This window comes from Balaenoptera borealis, assembly GCF_965194805.1.
Source record: "Balaenoptera borealis genome assembly, chromosome: 1".
Taxonomy (NCBI): Eukaryota; Metazoa; Chordata; class Mammalia; order Artiodactyla; family Balaenopteridae; genus Balaenoptera; species Balaenoptera borealis.
In genome coordinates this window covers 175,648,152-175,655,405 of record NC_138860.1, presented here as the reverse complement: position 1 = coordinate 175,655,405, position 7,254 = coordinate 175,648,152, and positions in this window count along the sequence as shown.

The window sequence follows — 7,254 nt, the reverse complement described above, 5'->3', positions numbered from 1 at the left end:
GCGAGGGCTTTCTCTAGTTGCGGCAAGCGGGGGCCACTCCTCATCGCGGTGCGCGGGCCTCTCACTATCGCGGCCTCTCCTGTTGCGGAGCACAGGCTCCAGACGCGCAGGCTCAGTAGTTGTGGCTCACGGGCCTAGTTGCTCCGTGGCATGCGGGATCCTCCCAGACCAGGGCTCGAACCCGTGTCCCCTGCACTGGCAGGCGGATTCTCAACCACTGCGCCACCAGGGAAGCCCAGGGTTCATTTTTTTAAAAAATCAGTGTGTCAGTGGAGTTCCAAATATTAGGAACCACTGATACGTGCAAAAACATTTTGTGACTTGACATCATACAAATGTAATATTAAAAGAGAAACAAACAACCAAGTGCTTTTCCCACCTAAGAAAAATGCCAAACCCCCAAACTACATGACACTCTTTCCCCAGAGAGCATGCCCATGCTGCAGTGGGTGTCCAGGACCTGGAGCCCTGACTCCTGCTGAGTGTCTGCGAAGGGCACACCGAGTGCCGGGAAGCTGCTCAGGAAAAGGTGCGCCTGGGGGTTTTACTGACCCGAACTGAAAGTGTGAAGTGAAAGCATGCCATGGTCCCAGCTGGCTCCTCTGTACTGCTGTGTTGAAAGCCCAAAGGCACTGGGGACCATGTGTGAGTGAGAAGGAGCTGGCCCTTTGATTGTGGCCGCTACAAGTGCAGTGAGAAGCTGAGACTGGAGGCCGGGAGCCATCATATTTATCTCTTACTGGGAGTGGGGAGGCCTGGGTTCCGGTCCCTGTTCTGCCACTGAGTGACTTTGGGCAGGTCCTTTCTCCTGTCTGGGTCTTTCTTTTCTCATCTTTAAAGCAAGTGGGTTGCCTGGGTCCCTTCTTAGGTCTCCTCTGGGAAACTCACCATGTTGGATCCCAATGTCACAGGCTTGGCAACCAGACCTCCTTGGATTCAACCAGCCCTGGATTCAAATCCAGCTCTGTACCTTGTGGGCTGTGTGATCTTGGGCAAGTTACTTCACCTATCTGAGCCTCTGTTTCATTCATCTGTAAACTAGGAGGAATACTACCCATATCACACTGTTGTGCAATCAAGTGATAGAAATTTATGAAATGTATGGTGGCTTACAGCATGTGTCTAATGAACGGCAGGACATACTCAGTAGAATTAGTTTATAGGATTCTTACAGGATTCTGTGCTTGTCTTGTCCAACTGTCGTCTGAGAACTTAGGCATATAGAAAGCTCTTCACTCATCCACAGTGGACACTTTACTACCATGAAGTCCAGACCATCACATTAAAAAAACAAAAACAAAAACAAAAAAAACCTGTTTGACCTGCATGAATGATCCATTAGTAATAGACCAAGTTGAGGCTCTTGACTTGCTTCCCAGCAGGGCTCTTGGTGCTATGTTCAGCCATAGGAAGGGTGTCGTGGGGCCTTCCTTCCATCTTTCTTCTCTTAATTCCCCTCCGTGCTTGGTAGCACTTGGTTGCAGTTGCAAGAAAGTTTTCTGGAGTTCTGGGCTGTGGGCTATGTTCCTTTGCCCAAATCTTATTTATTTTTTCAGGCCCTATATCAAAAGCCACCTCCTCCAGGAAGCATTCTCTGGTTTCTCCTTACCTGTCCACGAAGATGAAACTCATTGAGTCCTAATGCATGGATCACTGTCTACCTTCCATTATTTGTGTGTTTTCCTCATATTGCTCCCTGGACCGTGAGCTTCTAATTTTGAGCGTAGAATCTGGGTCAGGGAGTGGTGGCATCTTTGTATTCTACTCCCCCTCACACCAAAAAGAGCCCACAGTAGACGCTTGGTGGAGATCTTTTGATGAAGGGCCCGAGCTAAGCTAAGCAGCCCTATGGAGATGGAACTCAGCCCACATAAGCAAGGCAATTTGATGGCCCCCAAGCCACCACTCCCCATTCCCAAGTCATGGCAGACATTGTCCATCTGTCCCAGTCCTCCCGTGCCCTAAGCCTCACTGTGAGCTTCTCACCATAGTGTTCCTGGCCCACAGATCCAGACTTCCGCAAAGAGGCAGGACCCACAAGCAGCAGGTCGAAAGCAGAGAGTTAACTAGAAGGTTGGCAACTGTCCAGGCTCCTTAACCTTATAAACAGAGCACCAGGATAGTCATTCCTAAAATGGATTTGGCAGGGGAGGTGGGATGTGGAAGAAGGAACTTAAAATTTCTCCAGTGATATGAGTCACAGGAGAAGTTTATCGATGCGAGGCAGAGTATAGAAATTGCCTTAGAGGAGATATGCAAAGGGCTGCCAAAGGGGTTATTTCCCAACCTGATTTCTCTAGTACTTTCCTCCTGGATTTCCAGCCCTTGGGCACAGGGCCTGGCAAAAAGTAGGCTCTTAAATATCTTCAAATCAACTTATTGAATAAATGAACAAATGTCTATTAGGAAAAAAAGCAGGTTTCTTCAGACAAACTTTCGTGTTTCCTTTCCCCTCAGCTGCCAGGAAGCTCAGAGCTAAATGCAGTACAAGCCAGCAGTGCTGGATCATTCAAGGTTGGTTCCTCATTCATTTATTGCTCCTTTTAGTAGTTTCTAGTGTTTTGTTTTTTCTTTTTTTTTAATTAAAAAATATATACATATATCTATATTTATTTGGCTGCTTCGGATCTTAGTTTTGGCACTCGGGATCTCGTTGCGGCATGCGGAATCTTTAGTTGCGGCATGTGGGATCTAATTCCCTGACAAGGAATCAAACACGGGCCCCCTGGATTGGGAGCGTGCAGTCTTAGCCACTGGGCCACCAGGGAAGTCTCTCTAGTGCTTCACTTTTATTTCCACTGCCCTAATTCATAACATAGGCCACCTCCAGTCCTTTTAGGAAAGAGTTTGTATTTTACAGAATTGGGGCAAAAGATCATCATTGAGGTCTCCTCCACAATTCCTTTCTCAAATGTCTATTGGTCGTCAAAGAAACCCAGTCCCCATGAATCTGCCTTGTGGGGCTGAAGGATTCTGTCCCAAGTCTGCTGTCTACTCACCATTCATCATTCCCGCTCAGGGCTCTGTGGGGTCACCACCTGCTGTCTGGACACTCATTCTCCCTGGACCTTCCTTCCTCATTAATCTGTATCATCTCCACCCTCTCTCCCAGGAGGAATTGAGCTAAATGATGCCTGAATCCTCTTTCCACTGTAGCGAAGGTTAAATGCCACATCTTCGGAATGAAGCATTGTAGGGTTCAAATCCCAGCTCTGCCACTGATGGGCTGTGTGACCTTGGGGCAATTTACTCAAACTCTCTGAGCCTCAGTTTCTTCATCTGTATCTGGGGAAATTAATACCTGAATTCTTTTTTTTTTTTTAAACTGTTCGCAAGTTTACTTCTGAGTTGAAAAAATATTTTCCCTGTAATACCAGCATTCTTGATGTGCAGATGAAATAATTATTTAAAACAATTAAGCAGTAGCTTGGCCGCCTAATTGAACGACATAGCGTGTGTGCGATGTAGTAGAAAGAAAAGTGTCCCAAGTCAGGAAGCAGATACTCAGGGTTTGAACCTGGCTCTGGCACTGGTTAATTCTATGGAGAAGTCACTTACTCTCTGTTGCCTCCATACTGCCATCTGAAAAGAAGATTGGAGGATAGTGGTGATGGGCACTTGGCATTGCACTAGCACTTTTTCTTCAGTATCTCATTTAAACCTGATCTTATTATTATTTTCAATATTTCATAAATGAGGAAATTGGGTTACAGGGTTGCTAAGAGACTGGCTGGGGGCGTGAGGAACCTGTGCTCTTGTTCATTCCTCTGAAGACCCAGGGTCCCATCCTATTGCTTTACATTCTTTACCTCCTCCAAACCATTACACGGTAAATTAACAAACCTGAAATCTGCCCACAGGACAGTTTTGTTGAGTCTTTTCAAATATCTTCTTCCTCTTTTCAACTACCTTATACTCCAGCAACTTCCCTTTCAGAGAATAGACTCATAAGGCCCACATTCAGATCATACTTGACAGTTTGCACAGCAGGGGAGGGCTCATGGCTATTATATGAAGCAGGTAGCATTCCTTGAGCAAACGGGTTTAGAGAGGGCAAGTCACTTGCCCCCAGTTCACAGCAAGTGGCAGGTCAAGCCAGGACTTGAGCCTTTGTGTTATGACAAAGTCAAGTTGATAAAGGGACAGGATCTAATGCATGACCCTGCCCAGGTGACACCAGACACAGGCAATCTTTTGTCTTTAGTCCCAGGGGCAAATCACATCTCTTTTCTCTTTTTGTCTTTTTCCTCTTCTGACCAGTTTCACTCAGTCATGCCTCCATTGCTACCATTAGCTGGTGTAGATTTTAGTCCTGCCCCCATCAGCCTGGTGAAGTCCCAACCCCATGGATTTGCCAGTCAGGCTGATTTCCAGTCCTGGCTCAGCCAAGTATTAGCTTTGTGCCCTTGGATAAAGTCACTTACTTCATTCACTTCTTTTCCTCAGTTTCCTCATCTGTAAAATGGGAATAACATATAGTACACATTTCATCGGTGGTGAAGCACGAGGACTAGTTGGGAGAGCATCATGCTTAGTATAGTGCCTGGCACACAGTTAGCCCGTCACTGGTGGCAGATTATATATGTATATATAATATGTACACATACTGTAGCTTTCTCCTCAAAATTTTTTTTTTTTTTTTTTTTTTTTTTTGCTATGCCACGTGGCATGCAGGATCTTGATTCCCTGACTGGGGATGGAACCCGCTCCCTCTGCAGTGGAAGCGCAGAGTCTTAACCACTGGACTGCCAGGGAAGTCCCTCTCCTCACTTCCTCAAGTTCTTTGTTAGTTGGCAATAAATGAGAGTGACAATGCCATGTCTGCTATGTCCTTGGGCTGGTGTGAGGGCAGGGGCGTGGTCAAGGAGGGAGGCAAAAGGCAGGAGAGAGGGGTTGAGCAGAGGGAGAAGATCCTGTTTCCAATCAGGATTTCTGGAGCTGAGTGAACAGGAAGCTGAGAATGTGCCTGGGAGCCTGATGGATTATTAACCAGGCTGCGGTAAAGAAGTCAGTACCCGACAGCCTGCAATCATGAGAGCCCTGGGCCAAGGAGATAGGAGTCTGGATTCCAGTTCCAATTTTGGGTGGAACTGATGCCTGGGAACCTCAGGCAAAACGGTCCCCTTCTCAGAATGTCCATCTGCACCAGGTGAGATCTCAAAACCCAACTTGGTCCTTCCATTTTGTGAGTTGTGCAATTAACCACACACAACTGGGGCGGGCTGGGGCAGGGCTGCGGCAGGGCTGGGGCAGGGCAGAGGCGGGGACTGGGTGCAGGGATCTGTCAGGTTGCAAAAGAGCTAACAGTGAGAACGCCTGGAGCAGCAGTTCTCAGACTTCGTGGGCTCAGCACCCCTTTACCATCTCAAAAGTTACCCAGATTCTAAAGGGCTTTCCTTGCAGGTTACATCTTTCAACACCTACTGGGTAGAAACTAAAACTGACAACTTAGAAACAATATTTAATAAAGCTGTTACATGTTAATAGAAATAACATGTTTTTAATGAAAATAATTTGGGGGGGCAGTTATCTTTATTGTCAGGCAGCTGGATTCTCATCTCTGCTTCTGCATTCAGTCTGTTAATGTGTCGTTGTGGTTAAAGCGTATGAGGAAAATGAATTTTGCACTGTCTCCTGTGCTTCCTTTGTGGCGGGCACTACAAGGAGGCATTTTACCTGCACACTCTCCTTTATCCTGCAAACTGTCCTTGCAGATAGAAATGTTTTATTCTCACTATCTTAGAGATCAGGAAAGTGAGGTTCAGCTGAATGGATTTGCCCAGGGTCACACAGCTTGTAGGTGGCAGAATCAGAACCCAAAGCCAGGCTGCTCTGCTACGGCTGGTGCCAGACTCAGTCCATGGAAGGCAGGCCGGCCTGGATGGAGGGGGACGGGGGTCTTTCTCACACTCTGGGCAACAGTCTCTTCCCTGGTCTCCTTTTCCTCCTTTCCTCCTTTCCTCCTTGGACAATTTCCTCTAACCAGGGCCTCCAGCACCACCATTAGCTGCCAGGGCATTGACAGGTCAGCTCCAAGAGATCCGGGGCTCATTGTCTGTTTTGTTCCCTGCTGCATCTCAGGGGCCTAGAACGCTGCCTGGCCCATGGTAGCTGCTCAAGGAATATTTGTCCGGTGAGTTGGTTGAAGGAGTTCTGTTACACTTGTGAAAATCCTCAGGGAGGGCTACCTTCTTCAAGATTCTCGAAGTAGACACAACTGATCGATTTATGGGGGAAAAGACCGACTGATAGAATATACATCAACAGGAAGGGCATGCCTGGCTTAACATTTCAAAAGTGACTCTCAAAGGTTCTGTGGCAAGAGGACATAGGAAAAGCCTTTTAGAGCCCGACCTGCCCGCCTTGAATATATGGGCAAGAGGGGGATCGCAGGGTAGGGGGGACTTTACCTTAATGACAATGGCTTGCTGTGTGCCAAGCACTGGGCTTTGCATGTAAACTCAGTTACTCCTCACAATGAGGAGGGGAAGGTGGTGCTATTCTCATGTCTCTCTTTTACAGACGAGGAGATAGAAGCACACGGGAATGAAGTGACTTGCCCGAGGTCATACAGAGGGTAAAGCCCAATTTGAACCCAGGCCCAGGCCCATCATCCTCATACCTCCTGCTCAGTCAGATCCTGAAGCTTTCTCCTGGGGACCTCTATCCTTTGTGGGGGAGGGGGTTCTTGAAATACTGTAAGTACATAGGCTTCCCTGTTTCCTGCTTTAGCAGATCCCAGGGTTCAGAGTCTCAAGATGGGCACCTTGACATGCTGTCTGAAGACATGTGTCTTAGTTCTGCCCCTGCAGGGAGCATCTCTACGATTCAGGGCTTCACTCTGATTCTGTGCTGGTTATCGTCATCTTGATAATAGGAACTAAAGGCCTATCCTCCTCTTTCTTTTTTGTTTTTTTAATAAATTAATTTATTTTATTTATTTATTTTTGGCTGCGTTGGGTCTTCGTTGCCGTGCGCGGGCTTTCTCTAGTTGCGGCAAGCGGAGGCTACTCTTTGTTGCGGTGCGCAGGCTTCTCATTGTGGTGACTTCTCATTGCAGTGGCTTCTCTTGTTGCGGAGCACGGGCTCTAGGCGCACGGGCTTCAGTAGTTGCAGCACGCAGGCTCAGTAGTTGTGGCGCACGGGCTTAGTTGCTCCGCGGCATGTGGGATCTTCCCAGACCAGGGATCAAACCCGCATCCCCTGCATTGGCAGGCGGATTCTTAACCACTGCGCCACCAGGGAAGTCCCTAT